The sequence below is a fragment of the Xenopus laevis genome, chromosome 4S (genome assembly GCF_017654675.1).
Source record: "Xenopus laevis strain J_2021 chromosome 4S, Xenopus_laevis_v10.1, whole genome shotgun sequence".
NCBI classification, from domain to species: Eukaryota; Metazoa; Chordata; class Amphibia; order Anura; family Pipidae; genus Xenopus; species Xenopus laevis.
Genome location: NC_054378.1, coordinates 33,758,808 through 33,783,479, shown reverse-complemented (window position 1 = coordinate 33,783,479; position 24,672 = coordinate 33,758,808). Strand labels below are relative to the sequence as shown.

The window sequence follows — 24,672 nt, the reverse complement described above, 5'->3', positions numbered from 1 at the left end:
AAAGCCCCTGGTCCCTAGCACTCTGGTTATCAGGTCCCATACCTGTATCAGCTTTTGACTCTTTTCAAAATATGAGGGTTTTAGGAGTGCACCCTCAAAGGGTTTAGTTCAGAATTTGGTTAATCCAAATCCTTAAAATGATGTGATTTTTTCCACCTTTCCTTAACCTTAATTGAATAAGCAAATTAGGCTTTGGATTCAGTTCAAGATCAGCCAAGTCCACAAAAGATTTGGGATTTGGCTGAATCAGAAAACAGTGTATCTGGTGCATCTAGTATGTTTGTTTTATCCTATTTTTCCATGTCAGTCATTGATGTCTGGTGCAATCACACCAAACCTGATTTTAAAAATTGCTTGCACACACAAATCATTATTTATACTATAAGGGGCCTATTTATGAAGCCTTGAATGTTCCTGGTCAAGTTTAAAGGGTCAAATATCCAAATTTTTAGAGGAAAATAAAAACTTGAATTGTTCAAGATCTATTATAGCTGCTTAAAATTTGAATCTGAAAATACTCCAGCTAAAACCTGTCAAAGTCATGTAAAAGTCAATGGCAGATTGACAATTTAACAATTGGAACATGTTTTTGTCTTTGTGATTGTCGAAACTTTCAAGCTGTTTGACGCTGGTTTTTGTTTGATAATCCGATAAATTTGAGTTTTCAGTTCAATAACCCGAATAGTTTGAGTTTTTTCAAACGACAACTGACAATTTTCGATTTGAATTGTTAGTACATTAGGCCTGATCGTGTTGGGAGTTTGGTTGAATTTTTATTATTGAAATTATTGGGAAAAATTGAGTTTTAAAAATAGCCCCCTAAATTATGAAATAATTGGCTCTTGAGTAGATATTGTTAAATGTATTTGCATTATTTTTTTCATGCATTTGCCCAAGGAGTTTTTAAGTCCAGTATGAATGATAGATTTATCAAGAACATATCAAACGTCATTTATATTCATAAGCCAATAGAATTAGAACTGTCTGTACCTGGTGATGTTTCTGTTCTTCACTGAATGCAACAGGGATGATTGAAATTAACAGATTCAATACAACAAATGTCATAAATATGATACATGATCCAACTAGAAACGAGCCCAATATTGGATTGTAGTCCAATACCTAAACAAGAAGAAAGCCAATATGAGTATATAGTACTTTGTTTTCTGTGTCATGCTCTATATTTTTTAATTGCTTTACCCTAAGATCACTCAGAAATCTTACATTCTATTAGATGTTAGATATACAGGTATAGGATCTGTTATCCAGAAACCCATTATCCAGAAAGCTCCAAATTACAGAAAGACTGTCTCTCATAGACTTCATTATAATTATATAATCGAAATTTTAAAAATGATTTCCTTTTTCTCTGTAATATTAAAACAGTACCTTGTTCTTGATCCAAACTAAGATATAATTAATCCTTACTGGAAGCAAAACAAGCCTATTGGGTTTATTTAATATTTACATTTTCTAGTAGGCAATCCAATTTACAGAAATATCCATTATCCAGAAAACCCCAGGTCCCGAGCATCCTGGATAACAGGTCCCATACCTGTATTTTATTTGGCAGCTTAAGATCCTTATCTATCCCCTCCGCCTATATGGCAATATATAGTTAAAGATTCTCTGGATGTTTTTATAAACCCTTTAGCAGTAATGCTTTTTACTAATACTGTATTATAGGCAGTTGCCATACTGATGGTTTATGCAAGCACTGACAACAGTGGATTAAATGTGGGGTGTGACCATATATTATTGTCTTATTTAGTGCAACTAATAAGGTAAAAAACAATTTTATAACAACTTTTTACACACACATTTTAATTAGGTGAAAGAATTTGTTTTGGAGAGAAAAATAGATAACTAAATATATAACCCCTATACATTTCTCTAAAATTTGTACAACATACATGTTATATAAAGATCCAAAAAATATTAATACTGTACCTCTTCATAGTTAAATATACCCTGCCGACCATTGTCTGCTGAAGCAAAAACTGTTTTATAAGAATTAAGCTTCAAACCAAATATCAGCTTACACTGTAATGAAAAAAATATTATAATAATTATTATTATAATGCATTTATATATCACATATTCTGTACTGCTTTTAGATTATAAATTAGAAATCATTCTCTGACCCACTCTAAGGTGCCTATCACATTTACACACACCATGGCCAATTTTATCAGGAGCCAGTTAACCTGCCTGTATGTTTTTGGACTGTGGAAGGAAATACCACATATTTATTGTGAGAACATACAAACTCCTTACAGATAGTGGCTGAAATCAAGCCTAGGATTCCAGTTCTGCAAGGTGCTAATTGAGCTAACCACTGCACCATTTTTCAATGAAAAGATTGCAGTCAGTTAGTCAGTCCTATGGACATGAGCCTAATGAAGAATAATGAAATGGATCACTAAAAGGATATGGTCAAAACTATGTGGCCGCCTTTCTAATTATTGGAACTGGTTATTTAAAGTGCTATGAGGGAGACCCGGTAACCCAATATCAGTGCAAACATCTTATGGAATGTAAGAAGCAAACCTTATGAGCAATGTTCTAAAATTTACTGGCAAGCATTCCCAGAATAATAAAGGCTGTTTTAGCAGCACAGAGATGAATAACAACATTTTTATTAATCATGGTTTTTAAATTAGATTTTAGTGAAACAGTTGTCTGAATACTCTAGGTCAGTGCTGTCCAATTTATATGGTACAGAGGGCCGGAATTTTTTCTAATCTACATGGTGGAGGGCCAATAACGGAAGCCAGTGTTAGCCACTCCCTGTTTTTAGACCACACCCACTTTAAACTACACCCATGTTACCGCAAGACCATGCCCACATTTATAGCACACCAAGAAACCAAATGGTTGGTGCTCACTGCAGGGATCAGGGCCGGAACTTGTGGTAGACAGAGTAGGCGGCTGTCTAGGACGCCATCATTGAGGGGGCACTTTTAATGGGTTTTTTTCTCTCTTTTTTTCAAGCGTTTATTTAATAATTTGTTTCAGTTATCATGGTCACTCAGTCGGGTGGAATCCCCCTCCTTCACCTTCTCTTCTTGCCAGCAAATAATAGCGTCAATGACGTCACTGATGCAGTTGGGTGGCAGAGAGAGGCAGAGAGCTGGCAGCCTGCTTGGTGTGGCTCACGCTTGCTGCTCTCAGTCTTGCACAGTTGCACTGAACTTAAGACATTCTTTATATTACTGTGAAAGTGCAGGGGTGCTTCGCCAATGAGGCAAGTTGAGGCTGTTGCCTCAGGCGGCACCGCACCACTAGGTACCAGGGGGCAGCAAAAATGCTGCTCCTGTACTTTAAGAGCGAATTTCCGGGGGGGGGGGGGGTAGCAGCAACTGCTGCCTCAGGAGGCGGAGGGGCTAGGATCGCCCCTGTGAAAGTGTGAAGCTTCCTGCTGGCACAAACAATTCTTCGATTCAGTGCTTCTAATAAAATTTACGCAGTCAATCAATTACAAGGCACAGGGATTTTAACTCTCTCAGGGAACTTGTAACCACCCTTGGCGTCGCTCACGCTCACCATTTAAGGCTAGTGGCCCGGGTGCTAATAGCCCCGGACCCTGCACTGAAGTTCTACAAAAACGTACGTCCCATCGGGCTCCCCATCAAAAAACATCAAGTTACTAGTAGGTGAAGTATATTTGCAGAGTCTTACCCTGTCCACGTGGTGACCTGGGTGCAGCCGCCCCGAGTCCGTCACAGAGGAGACGTTTTCACAGCACACTAGGTTTTGTGGCAGCGCACACCGGCATCAGAAGGAATCGCCCACATGAGGTTATGGTTAAAAAGGTATAACTTTATTTTCACATCCGATCAAACATCTAGCGTCTGAGGTCTGACGCGTTTCGTGGCTACGCACTTCCTCAGAGACCTCCATTCTCATTAGCATGTTTGTCTTTTATACACATCTCCTTCATTAACATATTAACTATTTACATACATTTAAGAGAATTTATTCATCAATTCATTTAAAACCAATTTGATTGATCAGACTTCATATACATATAAATACAATTCCATATAAGTTTCAATATAATAAATACACAAATTTCATGCTCCATGAGTTCATATAAAACGAATTATAATTATTCATTATTCCATGACCTTCTATGTCTATATTGCTATATCATTTATTGTTACATCCTGCTCAATGGCATTTATGAAACTATGTTGCGATCTCATTATTAGTTTGGTGTATGTAATTTAAAAGTAGCAACTTATGTCAAATCTTGAATTTAATCCTTTCGGTTGTCTAGTATGTAATTTAAATATCCACTTAACTTCCGCTCTCAACAGTTTAGCCTGCAGATCCCCTACTACTACATTCATTAAAGTGTCTCGAGACAGGAGTATTTTTATTATCCGATTTAATGGCATTAAGATGCTCCCTTATTCTATTTTTAAGACCCCTAATGGTACATCCCACATATTGCTTGTGGCATTTCAAACAGGTTATAAAATAGACCACAGCCTTGGTGTTACAATTTATATAATTCCTAATCTGAAATGTCTCATGCGTCCTACTACATGTAAAGGTTTCTGCTTCTACAGCCAGGTACAGATTGGGCTGGGCGCTGGCACAGGTACATAAATACTTGGGGGCAATATGATGTGATCAGATTTTTGGCTGCTGCTGGCACAGGTAAAGATTGGGGGCAATATGATGGCTGCTGGAGGGCTGTATGATGGATGGCTGCTGGGCTTGCTGGTACAGGTATGGAGGGGCAGTAATAAAAATGAAAAAGTGTTGTACATTTTCTTGCTTTCTTTATTTAAAAACCATTATGGTAAGGCGGGAAATGGTAATGCAGGACAGGGGGCGCTGATTGAAGCTCTTGCCTAGGGTGCCAAACTACCTTGGCCCAGCACTGGCAGGGATGTTACTCATATGTGAAAAGTTGTCATTTTAAGACATACCCTTAAATACATATGCCTCCTCCTCCCCTGTGTATAATACAGTACCCCAGCATATGATTAAACACCTTAGGGGCCCCTAACAATAATTTTCAAATGCTAACAAACCCCCAGAACAAATACAAGACTTAAGTTCCATAGGGATCATAGGTCAGGCAGAGTATGACACACTCAGGGAGCATAGGGAAGGCAGAGCAGGAGACAGGAATCAGGACCAGTCTAAGATGTTATACATACAGTGACACAGTGCTGGTGCCCTATTAGCATTTTGTATAAAGTGTGAACAGGTGAACAATGGGCAGTTTCAGTCTGGGTTTTAGGTGTGAACAGTACAGGGCTTTAGGATATAAACAATAGAGGTGTCACAAGTGTGAACAATGCAGGAGGATCACAGGTGTGAAAAATACAGGGGATTAGTCTGAATTTGAGGTTTAAACAATGCAGGGGCCAGTTACTCTCTGTAGTGATACCTTTTAAAGCTTACATATGGTAAACAGACACAGCAGGCAGACTTTGATATGAAGGGGGTCAGTTGAACAGCCCTGCTCTAGGTCATAAAGTGTGAATATTACAATGACAATATACAATCACATTCCAGGAATTGTTTGCCACAAATGGATCTTTGTAATTTACTTGGATATATTAAGCATAGTATTTGTGCATTGCCCACAGGTATTTCTAGGTGGCCACCAACTTACATTTTAATTAAATAATTTTGCAGCTGTCACCTTAATAATACCAACTTTGCCGCAGAGACTGGATAACAGTCAGCACCAGACAGCTCCAGGTAAATAATAGGGCACTAGAATATTTACAGTTATAGAATAGGCCAAGAACATGATGACAATGAAGGTAATGAATCCAGATATGTCTCCCCAGGCCCTGCGTAGAGTTGCTGTAATCATGTTGAGTTTTGGGTTCAGTCTCAAGAGATGGCACAACTTAATGGTTGATAACAGCACTAAAAAGGCAATCAGAAAGCCCACGGCAGCATTTGCAGCTGTTGTTTCATTGAAACTTATAAACCTAACTACAAAAAAACATACTTTACTGCAAACCAAAAAATAAAAATATTTTTTGTGTGACCAAAGTTTCTGAAATATCCCCTTATTTTCCGACCCGACAGTCCTCGTTTCTCCTCGAGTGAAACAACAGCAGTCCAAATTTCAAATAGGTCAGCGCTAATCAGAGCTCAGGGGAAAATATGAAGAAAAAGAGAAAAAAAGTGTAATATAGGGCAGTACTTAGTTAGAGAGTTGTAGTTCCACAACACCATATGGTTTTACTTAACCTTTAGTGCAATTAACTCTTTATACTCCACCACGTGCAAATTATTTTGTGCTTATCAGACTTTGTAGGTTGCAAAAATTTTTGTTGATCCTTCTTGCTAGGGGAAGTTTTAAAAAGCGCAGATAGTGTAAAAAACGTCTTTATTTTTTCTTGAAACTAGATGGCGCAGTTCTGGGTAAACAAGGATGTCCGCAGACTTGTCTGTGCTTGGCGTCCTCAATGGATTACAAAAAAACAAAGGTTAAATTTTTAATTTATAACAATGTACCCGTCACTGCAGAAACATGCAGAAACAATATTTAATTTTTTTGCTTGAACAAAATCTGTAAGAAGATATATATTCATTAAATCAGTTCTTAATTGCAAATGTGAGTGTCAGATTGGGGAGCTGTCCCCTCTATGGGAGGAACTTTTGTTCTAAAAGTTGGCAACCCTAACCCCAAAACATACTGCATTTCTACTTTGTTAAAATTTAGTTCTCGGGATGTGTTGTAAGATGACTCAAGAATGAGTAATGGTCATGTCGGTTTTAAAAACTCTTATATTTATCAGCTACATTTTGTATTAATAGATGCCCAGTGTTCTATAAGAAGATTATTAATAAAAATTCACATTGGCATATTTAATATCATGGGCATATGTTCCTGACATTTGCTTTGATTAGTCGAACTTTTGTAGAAAATAGTGGTGATTGGATTGATGCCAAAAAAAGTCAGATATCTCTTGACTTTGCCTCTCCCTTGTACTTGTAGTCTAGTTGTTCAAAAGATCACATTGTAAAATGTTTAAAACAACTAAGATATTCCAAAACCCACAGCTGATACAATCTAGAGCACTTCAGGTACATCCTGGGCCATTAGATAAGAAAACACTTATATATACACATACAGTGATATAACATTATGGAATACATTGCTCATTACAATCTATAGGTGGTACTTCATTGAGAAAATTCTCAAAAGTTATTGTCGATATGACCTCAAGTTAAAGGGCCGAGGCCAGGTTCTGTCAGCTACTAACTCATTTCAAGCTCAGATGTCCTTTTTGTTCACACAGTCTATTATCATGCATTGTTAAACTTGCTTGCTTCAAAGCCATGTAAAGTCTTTTCTCTTCAACCAATTACATTTTTTAAATGCATCTCTTAAAACCTAGATGTTCTAGGAGGAGTTCTGTCATTTTTTGGTAGTAATGCATGTCACATAATGATCCCTGAAGGAAACCAGAGCAGGATACCACTTCAGTGGAAAACATAGATGCACCTACTATGTATTAGAAGGATTATGAAACTTCCTACTTTATCAATGTTCAGAAAAACAGACTGATTTCCCTCCCTGTGACTTAGTTCCCACCATGCTTCAAAGCTTAATCATATGTTGAAAAATGTTGGGTGGCTGAGGGCCAGCAACATCTGGCTAACAACCCAATTCTAGCATCAATCATATGGAAGCCGCCAAACAGCATTGTTGAATTATTTTTATCAGCAATAAAATGTAACAGATACTTGTGTAGCAATGGAAAAGTTTGCTATTTTTGCCTATATGTGTGTGTGATGCAATTACTAGCACTCTTAATAAATGTATACAAATTATATATATGTATAATAAATGTATACAAACAAAAATATTTTACATGCAGTGTGGTTGCCCAGTAGGAAGTGTTTCTGCCTTGGAGCCCTGGGGTTCTGGACACTATCTGCAAGGTGTTTGTATGTTCTCCCTGTGTCTGCCAGGGTTTACTCTCACGCCAAAAACATACAGCCAGGTTTATCTGAACTTCTTACATCCATTGAAGTATGCCCAAGTACCTTACCCTAACCTACGGTATATAATTTACCTGTCACTCTGTTTCCATTTTTTGTTACACTTGATAAAGAGCGTGAGTGGCCGAAACATGTTGTGTTTGTAGTTGCAAATAAATCACACTGTAGCAGGTATTCTGCTGTTTGGATTGCTCTCCTCATTCATCTGATTGAACCATTTATGTTGAAGACGTGCTGTGAAGTCTTTTGAGGAAAGAAGCACCAATCTATTTTAAAGTTTGGCAGTGCGCTGAAGTAATTCACAAATATGCTATATAATTTACCATCCCATCACAATAACCTGAGTATTTCACAAAGTGTTCCATAGCTATGACTTTAGGAATTTATCATCTAGGTGGAGACCTCAAGGTCTAACATTATGGACTGTATTTGTTATATTAAGCAAGTTATAGTTACTTGAAATCACATCACATTATGCAGCCCAAAGATGCACTAGTAGCAATAATCTTACCCAATGCATTTGTTTAGAACATAAGAATGATAATGCAAAAGAGATTCATTTAACAGTGAATTCTACAAAGACAGCTCAGGAATGAGAGTCCAGCCAGATATTGCTGAATAATGCATGCAGAACCCTGTAAAGATGTAAACAAGTTGTACTTAAAGTGAGTGAAGTATTTATACTTTTTGGTGCAATCCACAAATGTTCTATTATTCATTGAACTACTATTTGTTTTTTTTATTCACAGTTATTTTTTGTAGCCCTGTTTGTCCTTTTACAGTTATATCTCAGATGTTTAACTGTCTCATCCATGTACAAAGAGCCCACAAACTTTTATTGCTAGCACTTTCCCCGTAGCATCCTCCCACCCCTTTTAATTGTCCGATTGATGCAGTGCCAGGCTTTCAGGTGCCACATGGGGACTTGTCAGCCATGGACTAAAATCTCAGCCCATACAATGTGGTCTCTAACATTCTGTCAATGTTGCTTGGTATATGAACAAACCCAATGAAAGATTGATCAGGTAAGCAATCAGGTAAGCAAAAATTTGCCCATCCCTAATCCCGAGAAAGAATGGGAGCAGAACCATTTTTTTAAAGATATGTCCTATCCAGTTTCCTTCACCTGCAAGGCACAAATATCTTTTATGTTCCTCTTGTAGTTAAATTGATTGATCCCATTCAGCTTTGACATTTTATGCACATTACCTGCAGCATTAAACGCTTTATATTGTGCTCATGTTTGGACACTTGCCACCGTGACCACCATATGGGCAACAAGTTCAGAGTGACTTAGTCTGTTGTACTGGCACTTTAGGTGGTCACGTTATTAGGGATGGGCACATTTTTCCTCCTTGTTTTGCCGCGGAAATGACGCCCATAGACTTGCATTGCTCCGTGCGTCAAAAAAAAAAGACGCGTGGCAAAAAAAATTTCGCTATACGTCAACATTTTTTTGACGCCCGTAGACTTTAATGGGCGTCAGCGACATTTCGCCTACTCGAGATTAAAAAGAAATCTACAGTGAAACCTCAATTTCAAGTACCCTGATTTTAAGTTTTCCCGCATTTTACATTTTTTATTTGTGGTCCCACCAATTTTTAATGCATTTCATTGGGTGAATTTCCCTGATTTTAAGTAATGTTTTCCCAGATTTTACATTAACATTTTGTCATGATGTACCCAAAAACTGCTTTTTTCCTCTATGAATGTTATTATTTGTGAAATAAAGAGGTTTACAATACTAACCAGATGTATATTTTGCCATGGTTCTGCCTGTAAATGGTCAATTACAATTAATCTGCCCCTTATACAGTCCTGCACCAATCACTTATTGCTTTAGGTTGTGTATGTGACTGATAGTGAGGCCTTGCACATGCCCCCCATAGTGTAACATTAATGCTGTAATGCTTAACCCTTGTTATTAACACAGTAAATATTGTATCTCAAAGTAAAATTAACTCCTGTGCTTATATCTTTTCAGTACTTGAAGAAAAGGTGATACATCTCCCTGATTTTACATTTTCACAGATTTTACATAATTTTTTCCTGGTCACCTGAAAAACATAAAATGGGGGTTCTACTGTATAAGCACAAACGTGACTGATTTGCTTTATATATTTGTAGGTTTTCTGAAATTACCTGTGTGCCTGTTTCCAGTTATTTCCTAAATCTGCTACATCTCCACCTCTTCGGTATGTAGCCAGTTTTCCCCATGTTGGGTGGCCCCAAAGTTTGGAATGGTTTTGATAATACAATGTCAAGTTTACATCTGTTGGAGCTACTGGACAAGAATCCTTCTTGACCTTGAACTGATGCATTCTTGTGCCACCAACAATCTTAGAATTGCCATCAGTTACAAATATACTATATAAATTGAATATTTTATTGAGGTAATAAGTATTTGGGTTCCTCTGTCCATAGGCCACTAGCAAGAGCATCCATAGGCACTCCAAAATGTTAGGCCAAACAGGCAAGATCATCCGTCAGCTGAAAAATGGACCGTGTGCCATAAGCGAGCACAGGAGAGATCTTTGCACCAAAAACTAAGTTTCCTCCCACCAACTCCAAGGCACGTGGAAAGGAAAGCTGAAGAGCATAGGCCTCCATAGGAATAGCCTTCCTTACTTAAATAGTATAAGGTTATTTTTCTGAAAATCTTATCTTATCTAATAGCTCAATAAGCAACTATCAGACAACAATCCTCTGTGTCCACAGAATTGTTCCAACAGGCACATATCACAAATTACTTTACTTAGCCAAAAATGTCCTTATCTCAGTCTGAATCCAATATGTTTCATTACCACCAGATGGTGCTATATCCATATTTAATTTCAAGAGCAGCGTAGGGTTTGCCTATGTATTAAGCTTTCTTTCTAGAAAGGATTTTGTGATATTTGTAGGCAGAAATCAACTTAAAGAGGCTGTCTAAACAAATGCTGTATTTTCTTTTGCATAATAAACTAAATGTGTTGTCCTAAGGAACTGGGTACTAAGAGCACACATTGAGGGTCCATTATCCCTATTATCTGAAAACCTGTTATGCAGAAAATTCTTAAAAAAACAGAAAGCCATTTCCCATACAATACATTTTAAGCAAACATCTTAATTTAATTTAAAGGGTGTTTTGTATTTTAGAATTACCACTTTAGCTTTCCACTTAATAAAATGGACTTTGTAAAATTGGATTGCATAATTTTTAAGGGTCAGGGCACACAGGCAGATTCGGGGAGATTAATCACCCGGCTAAAATGTAAATCGCCAGTGTGATGGCACTCATTGCCATTCGTTTTCTGAAATCGCCTGAAGTTGTCTCAAGAGGAAACTTAGTGCAATGAATCATGCCGAGTGCCATCCCGCCGGCGTTTTATATTTTAGCCGACGGGAAGGCAGGGGAGACATTTCGGGGAGATTAGTCGCCCCAGAGAAGAGGAGATTTAACGCCGGGTGACTAATCTCCCGAATCTGCCTGTGTGCCCTGACCCTTACAAGTGAGTTCTTAACTACATGCATTTCAAAGTGAAGATACACAGACCTACTAGAAGCATCTATTTGTCATGGCTACAAAATAGACCATCGTAATAATCGGCTTTGCTAAGACACTACGTGTGTTTTAGCAGAGGCAATTCTCAAAATGGTCTATGGCATTTTTTTTGCAATAGTTTCAGTGAAGGAGAAGCTGCAATATATCATTTTAAAATACATATAACAAGAAAGTATCCATAAAAAATGAAGTAGAAGCCTTAGGGGATAAAGACAGTAGTGACAGCATCTTATTATTGGATAAAGACACATTTACCCCATTTTACATTTACATGTATAGTAGAACCCAGTGAACACAATTTCAAGTGATTTTGCCAGTTTGACCCAAGTAACATCTTTTACCTGTGATGATCCATAGCTTCTGCAAGTGGAAGGCATTGTCAGGGTACTTGCACAGTACTACAGATTAAAGGGATTCTATCATGGTTTTTATGGTGTAGTTTTTATTTCTAAATTACACTATTTACACTGCAAATAATTCACTCTACTGTGTAAAAAACAGGTTTTCCCTTGACATTATCCCTTTAATCACAGCTAACAAATTTCCTTGTGTGCCAGCACCCTACTCAAACAAAGGAGCAAAAAACAGCCACTCAGGTAGCCAAGCACAGGCTTCTGGAAAGTTAGCATGGACACTGCAATCAATGAATAAATTAAGATAACGACAGGGTGGTGTTGTAATTCGCACTTCCACCTGGCAGAGCGAGGATCCTGGGTTTAATTTCATGGATTGTCTATATGCTTCTGGATGCTTTGGTTTCAAATTCATGCAGGAGGTCATATATTTATCCCAGGAACGCAAGTGTAGTTTGTGTTAGTGTGTGTGTGTGTTTGCACTATACAGTATATGCTTAGCTTTCTATGCTAACTCCGGTATGCTAAGATGAGAAATTCCTTGCTACCTACCAATACCAAACAGGATGTTCTTACTTGTATTTCTGCCCCTCAGTGGAGGCCAGGCAGTTAATATTTGTTATCTATGCATGCTTGAGTATCAGGGCAAACACTGCAACACACTGTATCACTGCTCCCTCTACAATAAATAGCAGACAAAATATATTGCACCCAACAAACATGCAGGCAAATTTGACCCATACATAGGTAGTTATTTATCATGAGATTTGCATTGAGAAGCACTCACACGGGCTGCAGTTTGTTAAGTAAAATAATTGTAATCTTTGCAAATGTATTAAGATGACAAGACCTGCAACAAACTTTGCACCTTTTATAACCAACCATTTATAATAAAAGGCACAAAGCTTTCACATGTGCAGTAACCCATAGCAACCAATAAGATGTTTGCCTTTGAACAGGTGACTAGTAAATGCTATCAGCGGATGTGTTGCTATTGGCTACACCACCTGTTGTAAATGATTTACTACAACTTGTATGTGCTCAGGTATGGAATATAAAAAAAATGAAATGGTTCCTGAAGTGATAATGTTTTTGGTGAAATATTAGGGATAAGCTTATAAACAAAATGTGTTCACAGTGTTAGGAAAAAGCATCATCCATGATACAAACTCATCCAAAGTAGTTCTTTTTGAACAAACAGCTAGGCAGGAGTAATGATAATGTTTTATTATTAACATGTATTTATAGAGCGCCAACATATTGCACAGCGCTGGTTTTACAGTAAATTATTTATTTCAGCTTTGTCGTACATGTGGCTTGTTTTGGGGTGCATTATAATATTACTGCACAAGGACATTTTTTTAATGTGTCCATCAGGGTCTCTCACTCCGCTCTAACTACACTACCCACTCAACACTTTATAGGGCTCATTTATGACTGTAATCAGGCGCTCTTCTCTTTGGCTTTTTTTGCTTACGTTCACTTGTGATGGATCTTTTATGTGTTCCACCATAGGAAATGCAGGAATAAATGTAGCCCAACTATTCAGTTAGTTTGTACTTACTAGGGTGCAGGCAATTGCTGAATGCAGCAGGTGGGTTGCAACTTGATTAGATAGAGGCCTGCATTTTTTCCTGTCAAATCCCTTGTCTAACTATTAATCCACATAATAAGACTAAAGATGCACACACACAATAATTTACAAGTGTATCTAAGACACTTCTGCTGAATTAAGCAATTGTGTGGAAATGAGAAAAAGTGCAATTCAAAACAAAGATGCACACAGACACACCATCATAGATCTACAACTATTATTCACTCTTTAGGTTCCAAACTAGTTTTTATTAGTGAAATAGCATTACACTCCATTATAAATACAAATTTGATTTAATTCACAAAAACATCACCCTTAACATAATCTGTCTGCAAATTATAGGGGGTTCCCAAAGCACAGAGTATTGTAATAACCAGTTGTACTAGAAGTGGTAGGCAGGTAGGTTTCTATTGGAGCTATGGCACACTGGGCACTTTATCTGTCAGTGATCCGCAACAAATTAATTGTCACTATTACTATGCCTGATAATACACACATGGAACATGGAAAGTTGGACCTCCACCTGTCACTGTTCCAAGTTCATGAGCTATGGTGCTTTTTCATTTGATATTATCAGAACCTATGAAAGGTAGATAGGGGCATAATTCCTGACAGCGGATAGCCTATCATAATTTACATGGAACAGAGTTCTCCACCAACATGTGCTATTACAGAGATGCTATTGGTTTTAGGAGGGTTATGATATTACTCCAACTTGCAGGGTTGCAGTTATAGAGACAGAAGCCTATTAGCACCAGTGGTGTGAATATAGAGGAATTAGTAGACCCTAGGTTCTGGGTGGGGGGTCGGGGAACAAAACCAATTTAGGGTTTTCCCCAATATGAAGTCTCATGTGTGCTGATGCATTTCCTATTTATGTATATATTTTTTTAAGCTCAAATAAACTATGAACTATGTATCCATATTCATATATTATCCTTATTGGATAATTAAGTAGGAATAAAGATACAATACTGCAATGATCCTTTATTGCTACCACGGAGTTTCTGTGCTCTCTTTTAAAATACCACAGTAAAATCTTATTTCCATGACAGCAGGGTGCAATATGGTTTCGAAAAGTAAGTATGTTCATGTGAACTCCTCAATCATGTGTGTTTGCTAAACCATACTGGAAGAAAAGGCATGTAAACAAATATAATAGCAGAGGCAATTTGAAGGGAAATTCTCTCTAATGCTTTATTTACCAGTAGGCCTTTCCAGCTGATGTGAGGTCACTCATTCTAATTAGAAGAAAGGAGGTTCTGTCTAAATATTCGGAAGGACGTATTTACAGTGAGAGCTGTGAAGATGTGGAATTCTCTCCCTGAATACTGATACATCAGATAGCTTTAAGAAGGGGTTGGATGACTTTTTAGCAAGTGAGGGAATACATGGTTAAGGAAGATAGCTCATAGTACAAGTTGATCCAGGGACTAGTCCGAATGCCATTTTGGAGTCAGGAAGGAATTTATCAACCTCTGTGGTAAATTGGTAAAAATGAGGCCTCAAATTGTCTTCCTCTGTATCAACTAGCAGTTAGGCAGGTTAAAAATATTTGAAAGGTTGAACTTGATGGATGCGTATCTTTTTTCAACCTAACTTACTACGTTACTATGTAGAGTGGCCTACAACAGTGGCATAACTAGATGTTTTTAGCATATCCAGAGGTTACCCTGTTTTACCAATATATGTTGAAACTGCATTTAAGACCTTATGGGGCCTCCTATACCTCCTGTGGCCCCTTGCAGTCACAGGGTCTGCACAGGGTTACGCCCCTGAGCCCAAATATGTTGTCTCATCATACGGTTAAGTAAATATTATGTACAGTACAAATACATTTCTATGTCTTCCCTTTTCTATGTGTTTGCAGATGTTGCTGCCTGTGTGGTAACCATTTACCTAAGTGCTGGGAGGAGGCACTAATGAGACAGAGAGGTAACCAGTTCAATTTATCCTGGCAGTGCTATTGAAGACAGAAGGGAATTACACACCACCCTGTCAATTTTCTATTTTCCCATCACACAATAAAATAGAGCAGAGAGAATCTCCTAGGTTCAACACTCGCCAGAGCTGCACTTTGACCAAGACATCTCTATAAATAACCGAGAGGAGAACACTGGAAGGGAGGAAGCCAGTCAGCTCCAGTAGCAGCCATAGCCATTCAGAACATCAATACAGTGACGTCTGTGCTAGATGTTCTCATCTCCTCTAACCGCAAGGACTGCCCTGAGCCCATCAAGGCTGAGGTGAGAGGTAAGAAAAAGAATATGTGTTGCACTGCCCCTAGTGCTCTGGGCTACTGAAGGGTTTTCGGCAACATTTACATAGTGGTCCAGGAGATGACAGGGTGTGAATTGGGGTTCTGCCAACCAGATGTATTTGTATAATACTTGGGGGGGTGTTGCTGAGTGAGCCATTCTGACACAGAGCCCATACCTTACTCACATAGCTGTAGACAAACATATACAGGGAATCAATCCATTCTGTGGTGTTTGTGTTGTAAATAGATTCACTTTATTTAACACCCCATTTAAAAATAAAAAAGCACCTCGCTGCAAAACTAAGATGTATTTATGTAACACTTTGCACCTCACGGGAGAAACCACTACATAGTTGCATGAAATGAGTGTCCACCACCAGCTTCAAGTACAAATTTACATTTTTTTTGGCCAAAAGAGATTTCTTACAGTGTGAAGAAAATGTGTGAAACTTGTTATTTGGATTGTATCTGTACTTGTGTCTGTGGATAATGAATAAGTTGGAAACATACATTTGGACCAGAAGAGATTGATTCATTGACAGTAGCAGAAAAATGAGCTGACAGAGTAAGTAAGGAAATAATAGAGTACTGTACAGAACATAGAAGTCTTAGATCACTGCTACAAGAACATGTGTCATAGAAGCCATGGGAAGCCAGCTACTCAGCACACTGATATGTCAATGGATAGAATTGCACACTAACGCTGTACAGTATATAAGAATGAGATCTGTTATCTGAAAATTCATAATCCAGGAGCTCTCAAATACAGGAATGCAATGTTTCATAACGTTTCAGCACAGAATTATTATATCCCAACTGATTTCCTTATTTTGTCTAATAATAAAGCAGTATCTTGTTAACTAAGCTAATATGGGGCAAATTTACTAAAGGGCGAAGTGACTAATTACGGTACTTCTCCGATTTACTAATGGGCGCAGGCATAACTTTGCTAGTGAAAGAGACTAACACTGGTGCTCATTCGCACTCAATCACCAGGTGTAGTTGCGCACTGGTGAAGGGACGTAACTGCGCAAAGTCATGCATCAGACTGGCCTTCGCCACCTCAGACCAGGCAAAGTGCAATAGAGTAGATAGAAAAAAAGTCCCAGTCTTTTCCTTTTTTTCAGGGTGATAGACTGCAAAAGAGCATACATTTTATTTGGGGTAACCGGCTTCCCCCCTACATTTCCAACATATGGCACATAAACTATACACTGGGCTCATGTGTAGGGCATTATAACAACTCTATTGTATTTTATTAAGGTTCCCTGGGCTTGTGTAATGTAGTGTATTTGCTGCAACATATACGTCCATTCAACTTTTACTTCCCACCGTATTCAAATTAGCCAACGATAGTGCAACTTCACTCTGCTTGCCGAATAACGCTTTGCATGTTAGAGAATTAGTGTTGCCTAAGCGAACTTTCACCTGAGGAAGTGTTGAACTGCCTGTGAAGCCGTCGCTGGCGAATTTTTGCCGCTTAGTAAATTTGCCCCTATAAATCCATACTGGAAGCAAAGCAATCCTATTGGGTTGTTTTATGTTTCGGTGTTTTTGTGCTCCAAATTACAGAAACTCCATATAATAGATACATGCAGCTTTACCACAAGATACTGCACGTGCATTAGTGATGTGTGGGTCGACTCGATACCTGCAGGTGGGTTCGAGTCAACCTCTGTGCAGGCTTCCGAATTCCAGTTTTATAGGTACACCTGCTCTGGCCCACCCCTTTTGTGACATCATCGGCAGGGCAGAATGGTGCTGGTCTATAAATGGAGGACAGAAGTCAGGCCCAGGTTGGGTCGGGTTCATCTCGAATTTTTCTCGACCCGCACCTATGCATCTAGATTGCATTATCATGTGGGGCCAGATTAGGGCTTCATACCTTCTGTACAAACCACTGGTTTGATGGACTCGCTTTATTGCACAGCTTCACCTTTCACAATGGTAAGTGTTTATATGGGATGTTTCAGAGCAAATGACAATGGAAAATCATTCCACCAAGTTTTTGAAGACACTGTGTACTAATTAAATGCAAATCAAGCTTCTATAATAACAAAACTGCAACAATTCAGCTGTGCAGATAATTTCCTGATGATTGATTTGCATGAATAATTATATGTATTAGAACAACAAATTAGCCAGTTTGACCAGTTTCTGAAATGGACAATACCTACTAGTGTGTTTGTGTTCAAACTGAACTTTTAACAATTATAGAATAGGCGACCTATAGGTATATATCGATCCTTCATTAGTTTAGTTGCATGCCCTATAGTAGTAGTATTATTTCAGTTTTTTTAGAGAACACTTTTAAGCCATTGTAAGGCATATTTAAGTATGGTAAATGTGATAAGGCACATGTGAACGCTTCAGAGGCTACATACACGGGCACATTAGTGTTCATTCAGCAAATACTTCTTAAATTGGTCTGACTGATTTCTGCACCCCACACTGAGATACATGATGCACAAGCTAAGGGATGGGGACATCCACATACTTTCACCTAGCCCTGATAAATATGACATTGCTCAATGCAAGCTGTTTTGTATTCAAGGGTGTAGCAGCAGGTCTCTGTGCTTCAAAACAGAGTGCAGAGTCCTGTTGCAATTGTACACAAGAGGAATGCAGTTTACACTTCATGTTTTTTTGCACTTTAGATGCTAACTTAAAAGTTGTACACGACCCATAGAATATTTCCTAGTATATGTAGGAAATGATATGCACCATATTCTGCATTTGTTGTTTTTGAAAGGTTTGTTTATATGTAATTGCACTAGTTTATTATTAGTAGTATTAATCTGTTCTTTCTATTCTCTGCAATGCTGGTTGAGACATTTGAGAAAAATTAGAAGAAGCCAGCTGATTAACAGACCTGGAGGAGTACAGTCTTCTATATGTTTCAGCAGAACTGAAAAGGAATAAATGAAAACTCAGATTTTGATAACAGTTCCATTTATATTTAACTGTAAAACCACTGAAAGTGCAAGATAATTTTATATGTAATGTAATGTTATATGATATATGTAAACACAAATTATATTTTTCAGGTGAAGTTTACTACAGGAGTAAATACCTCAAGAGCGACACATACAACGCCAATATGGAGGCCAATCGAATAGTAGTATCAGAATTTGGGACAATGGCATATCCAGATTCATGCAAGAATATCTTCTCCAAGTAAGTTGTCTTTCTTAAAGGGGAACTTCGGCTTCCAAACCAAAATTTGATAAAGAGGCCCACATAACACAGAAACCCCTAATATATCTATCACAGTTACCTGTTTCTTCAAATATAAATGAATAAATGCCATTTTGTATACTGCAATCCGGCTGTTTAACAGTTCTTCTCTTTCTGCATCATTTGAAATCCTGGCAGGGAAGGAGGGACAAAACACTGATGTTACAAATTGTAACAACTTCTCCACAGCTTACATGCAACATACAGGAACTACATAACACACAATGCATTGCACTGTGATGTTTGTTTGCTTATTGAAATCACTTGTGCAGGGAATTGTGGGGTTTGGAGGAGGCAGGCTAACTGCTGGAGACAGCTGGCTGCTGATACAAAGTAACAGTAGTCAGCCAGCTCAGCAAAGTAGTCAGAAAGATCAGCAGAAGAGCAGGGGGCTAGGCTTAGGGAACTGTAAGAAACCATTAAAAATCATGACGTCTACATATTTTTTAATTGATATAATTTGCAAAGTTGGTTGAAATTATGTTTACTTTTCAAAAAGCTTAAATTATGTTTTTGTGGAGTTCCCCTTTAATCTCCTGAATGCTTATTTTTTCCGATTTAGTATACTTTCCTATATATTTACCAGTTTAAACATTGGTAATATATTTTGCAACTACTGCAGCATTAAGTTAATGTCACAAGAGGCTGTTGCAGGGCCGAGCAAAGCCAACAGGCTGCCCTAGGTCGACTACCCTCGCCCCAGTGTCCGTTTGTGCGCAAGCGTGCGCGTGTCCACATGCCTACAAGTGCGCAATAATAGAAGAGGAGAGAGAGGAGAGCAAAGAAGGGGAATGGCAGTGGAGGGAGGAAGGTAGGGGCAAGTGACAGAGGGAGGGAAGTGTGATAGAGAGGAGGGGAGAAGGGAGATGAGAAAAGTTAGGGAGAGAAATCAGACAAGGGGTAAGCAGAAGACCTTTGAAAAGGTACCTGTCCAGCGCCCCCACATCATTGCACCCTAGGCAGGTGCTTCTTCGGCCTACCCCTAGTTCCGGCCCTGGGCTGTGGTACAGATAATTTTTGTTTTTTTTTTATCCAGCAGCCACCTAAACCTACACCAGTGCTGTCCAACTGGCAGCCTGCACAATCACCCCCTTGTGTGGCCCCCCACATGAAAGTCTGCCTGATGTGTCTGCTTACCATGTGTAAACTTTAAAAAATATCACTACATTGTTTAAACCTCAAATCCAGACAGTTATCCCCTGTATTGTTCACACATGTAATCCTCCCTGCATTTTTCACACTTGTAACACCTCTATTGTTCACACCCTAAGGCTATGGACACACAGGCTGTTTTCAGCGGCTGATCAGTGGCTGTTTTCAGCCTGAGTAATTTTGCAGGCTGAGAGAAGCAGATCTGCTCAGTGCCCCTGCTCCACTGATTTGAATCTGGTCAGCCTGCGGTCACACACAGGCTATCAGCCCAAATACACAGGCTGAAAACAGCCTGTACTGTTCACACCTGAGACCCAGACTGAAACTGCCCACATAGTTCACCTGTTCACACCTCATACAAACTGCTGAAGGGGCACCAGCACTGTGTCTCAGTGGTACTGTCAGGACTTACCCTGGTGGTCTAGTGGGCAGCGGGGTCCACCGCCGCTCCTTCGGCGTGGACACCCGCTGCGCAGCTCCCTCTTCCTCCTATGCCGGTTCCTCTAGGTCGCGCGTGCATTATTTAAAGGCGCAGTCGCACTGGCATGATGACGCCAGCGCAATTGGCGCAAATTTCAAATGTATTTAAGGGGAATTTAGGTTTCAGCAAGTTGCCCGTTGTTAGGTTCAATTAGTTTGTTCCTGGGTGTTTGTTTTGTGTAATTCCTGTTTGATCTACTGTGTCTTGACCCTTGCTTGCCTGCTGACTACTCTGACCTCTCCAATCCTGACCTTTGCCTGCCTGAAACTACGTTGTTCTCTCCAATCCTGACCTTGCCTGCTTTCCGACTATTCTACGATCTCTAATCCTGATTCTGGCCTGTCTGACTATTCTAACTGCTCGTGCTGGCCCGGCCTGCCTGTTCCTGGTGGCTTCCTATCTTCCAGCATCCTTGTAAAACAGTCGTGCCCCATTGCCTGCCAGAACTTATGCCTTGCATCTCTCGTTAAGTCCAGGTGGCATCTGACTACGCAGAGAGCTCCTCCCGAGGCCAAAGGCGGTCACTTAACTGGTGAAGTCGAGCCGAGACCAGGGTGCTTGGCATCTGTTCTGGTGTAGGGTGCCAACCGTGACAGGTACATCTTAGAGTGGTCTTGATAGGTTTCCCTGTCTCCAGCTCTGTTCTCCCTTCCCTATGCTCCTTTTGTGTGTGCCATATTCTGTCTGTTCTATACTCTCTGTGTGTCCTGTACTCTGCCTGCCATATGCTCCCTGTGTGTCCCCTATGCTGCCTGCCCTATGCTCCCTGTGTGTGCTATACTCTGTCTTCCCTATGCTCCATATGTGTCCCATACTCTGTCTTCTCTATGCTCCCTGTGTGTGTGCCATACTCTGCCTTGCCTATGCTCCACGTGTGTGCCTATGCTCCCTGTGTGTGCTATACTCTGTCTGCCCCATGCTCCCTGTGTGTCCGGTACTCTGCCTTCCCTATGCTCCCTGTGTGTGCCATACTCTGCCTGTGGAACATAAGCCTGGTAGGGGTTTTTTCTGGGGGTTTGTTAGGATTTGAAATATGTCATTAGAGGCCCCTAATGTGTTTAATCATGTATTGGGGGGTGCTGTGTTATTCACAGAGGAGGATGAGGCATATGGATTTAAGGGTATGTCTTAATATGACAACTGAGTGATAAGTGATATCCCTGCAGTGGTTCATCATTTCATCATTTGGTTTTTTGGTGTTCTACCACAATTAATGTGGACATGGTCTTGTGGTAACATGGGTGTGGTTTAAAAACAGGTAGTAGTCAACTCTGGCTTTGATTATTGGCCCTCTGCTATGTAGGCCAGAAAAATTCTGTCTCTCTGTACCACAGAAGTAAGACAGCATTGACCTACACTATCAGTAGAAATGACATATATTTTTTGAGTTTTCCAGCCTTGTTAAATGAAGCCATCAGCCAAAAAACAACATTAATGGCATCTGCTTGTCGGTGCTCTCTATAGTAATCTATAGGGGATAAGGTACACAAAGCACACATAGCAGTGATGAGGGAATTTGCATGTACTGTATTGTAACTGTGTGTGCGTCAGTTACCTTATTTCCAATAGATTACTATAAAAAGCGGCGATAGGCGGATACAGATGTTTTGACTTCTGTATTCTGTCAGATTATGGCTGTGGACAAAGTGCACATGTTAAATCTGCCATAGCCTTATTGTTTGGTTCTTTACAGGTAATAATGTACTGTAAATGAACAACAGCAGGAAAGAGTATCTCACTCCCTGCATGTTACATAGACATTTCCATTGCAAGAAGATAAACTATTTTTACTAGAAGATGTGATCTCTTTTCTACAGAGGGCGACCTTCATATGCTGGAGGCTACTTATGTCCAGCCCAAACTGACAAAGTATAACTTATCTATACAGACTTGGTTGATAAACAAAAACCTGACCAAAGATGCATAATAGATTTCCCTAAATGGTATCTGAGAGTGATCCTATTAAGGGTATGGAAATACAAATCTTAAATCATTTATTTTATATGTGACAACTCAGTGACTGACCAGGGCTTAAACTAGGGGTAGAGGTTGCTGCCTTATCTGCTAACCTCAGCAAGTATGGGGGTGCATTGTTCCCATACTGGCTTACTAGAAAAGCATTCTTGTTTTATTTTTCTATTCACATTTACAAATATCGACAGGTACAAGAAACGTAAGGTTGAAACTAATGGACAGACGTTTTTATTACAGAGCATTTACCTACCTGTCACATGTGGTGCCCGAGTTCACAGATAACTGTCTAATCAATATCATAAAGCTTGGTGATCATTTTTATGCATCTACTGAAACCAACTTCATCAGGAAAATAGATCCACAGAGTTTGGAAACTTTGGAAAAAGTAAGTTACCTTCTACAAGAACAGCTGGTGACATAGAAAATCATATTATTTCCAAGGACTGTTTCTAACTATAATATCTATTGACTACTACTGAAATTGGTCACAATTGATAACACCATGTCTAGGTCTAAAAGGATGGCTGCCTAACTGATATCTTTCAGAACTTGAACAGATAATGATTGGGCAGCCTGGAACAAGAGCCATGGTATTGTTCTGTGGCTAGTGGGATTTGTCAGCCAAATGGAACCCTATGTGATCTATTATGTAGCCAAAGCCTAAACAAATGGATCAGCCTGATATTGCCAACAATTGTGGCACAAGTCCTAGTCATTTGAATTAAACATCCCCTCGAAATGCTAGACCCTTTGTTTTAATCAGCTGGAGTAGCACTACCACATGCTATTTTCACTTACTTTTTTAGAAAATCGAACCTCACCCCCAACTTATTCCCATTGAACACGCAGAGACTTGCAGGCAAGGTAACTTTAATATGTTCTTGGTGCTAGAAAACAAACACACAATGCACAGAATGGATGAATGCAATAAAATGCTTTTTATTGTTAAGGGTTCAATTGGTTAATTGGGGGGGGTCCAGTAATAATATCAAATGTTCTTTAAAAAAATACTGATTCAGAAAGTAAGATTAAGTATATCTGTTATCCAGAATGCTCATGACCTGGAGGTTTTTGGATAATGGATCTTTCCATAATTTGGATCCTTATAGATTAAGTCTACTAGAAAATCATGTAAACATTAATAGGCTGGTTTTGCTTTCAATAAGGATTAATTATATCTTGGTTTGAATGAAGTACAAGGTACTGTTTTACTACTACTACATGTGCAGTGTAACGAAATAGGAGACTTTTTAGTTAAAGTTCAGCTTTTCGTTCTACTGCACTTGCGCAACCGCGCGAAGAAAGAGGAAGCAGGAAGAAGATCTCTCTGTAGTGCTCACCGGTATAATCCTGGGCCAGTGTAGTTTTCTACTGATAGAAGCACCGGCAGGTAAGTCAATACAATCACTTGGGGGTGCCTAACATTTGGCACCCGCAAGTGCAAACAGACTTTCCTTCTCTTTTAATAGGCTGCAGCATCCACTTAATCACTTAGGACTTCTTCTCCTCCTGTAACCCATTCAGGAATTTGCTTTAGCTGTTGGTTACTAGTGATGTGCAGGCTGACCCAAAGCCTTCAGGACCAGTGGGTTTGGGGCCAACTTCCGAACAAGGTTGCAGGCTGTGGGTGGGCGCAGGCTAATTTTTAATCTGCATCCACCCCACCCATTACCTTCTAGTTCTAGATAAATTCCTTTTTATATATTCACACCGTTGTGCCCTGCCATCTTCCGTGACATCATAGTGGGCGGGTTGGGCATGGGTTTATAAATAGGAGTGGGCAGCTGGTTGGGGTCGGGTGCAGGTTCTCTAGGATCGGGTTGGGGTTGAATTTTTCTTAACCCGCACATCACTATTGGCAACTGAGCATGCTCAGTTCTTCTCAACTGAAATTACTAAACATATTCTCCAGTCTAGTACACAATGAAGAGATGGCATTACTGGTTACCATAGAAACTCTGCTCTAGCCATCCACACCAATTTTCTTCTTCTAACCTCCTCTCCTGAGGTTAGCTTAGCCATTGCTCAGTCCAAGCAGCACTCATTATAAGAGTAAGTTTTTGTGTAAGTCTGGAAGCATGATTG

At 39.3% G+C, this 24,672-nt stretch overlaps 1 pseudogene; it reads left to right on the top strand.

Moving 5' to 3' along the window:
* LOC108714965 overlaps positions 1-24,672 on the top strand; it is a 41,117-nt pseudogene that overhangs the window by 5,734 nt on the left and 10,711 nt on the right.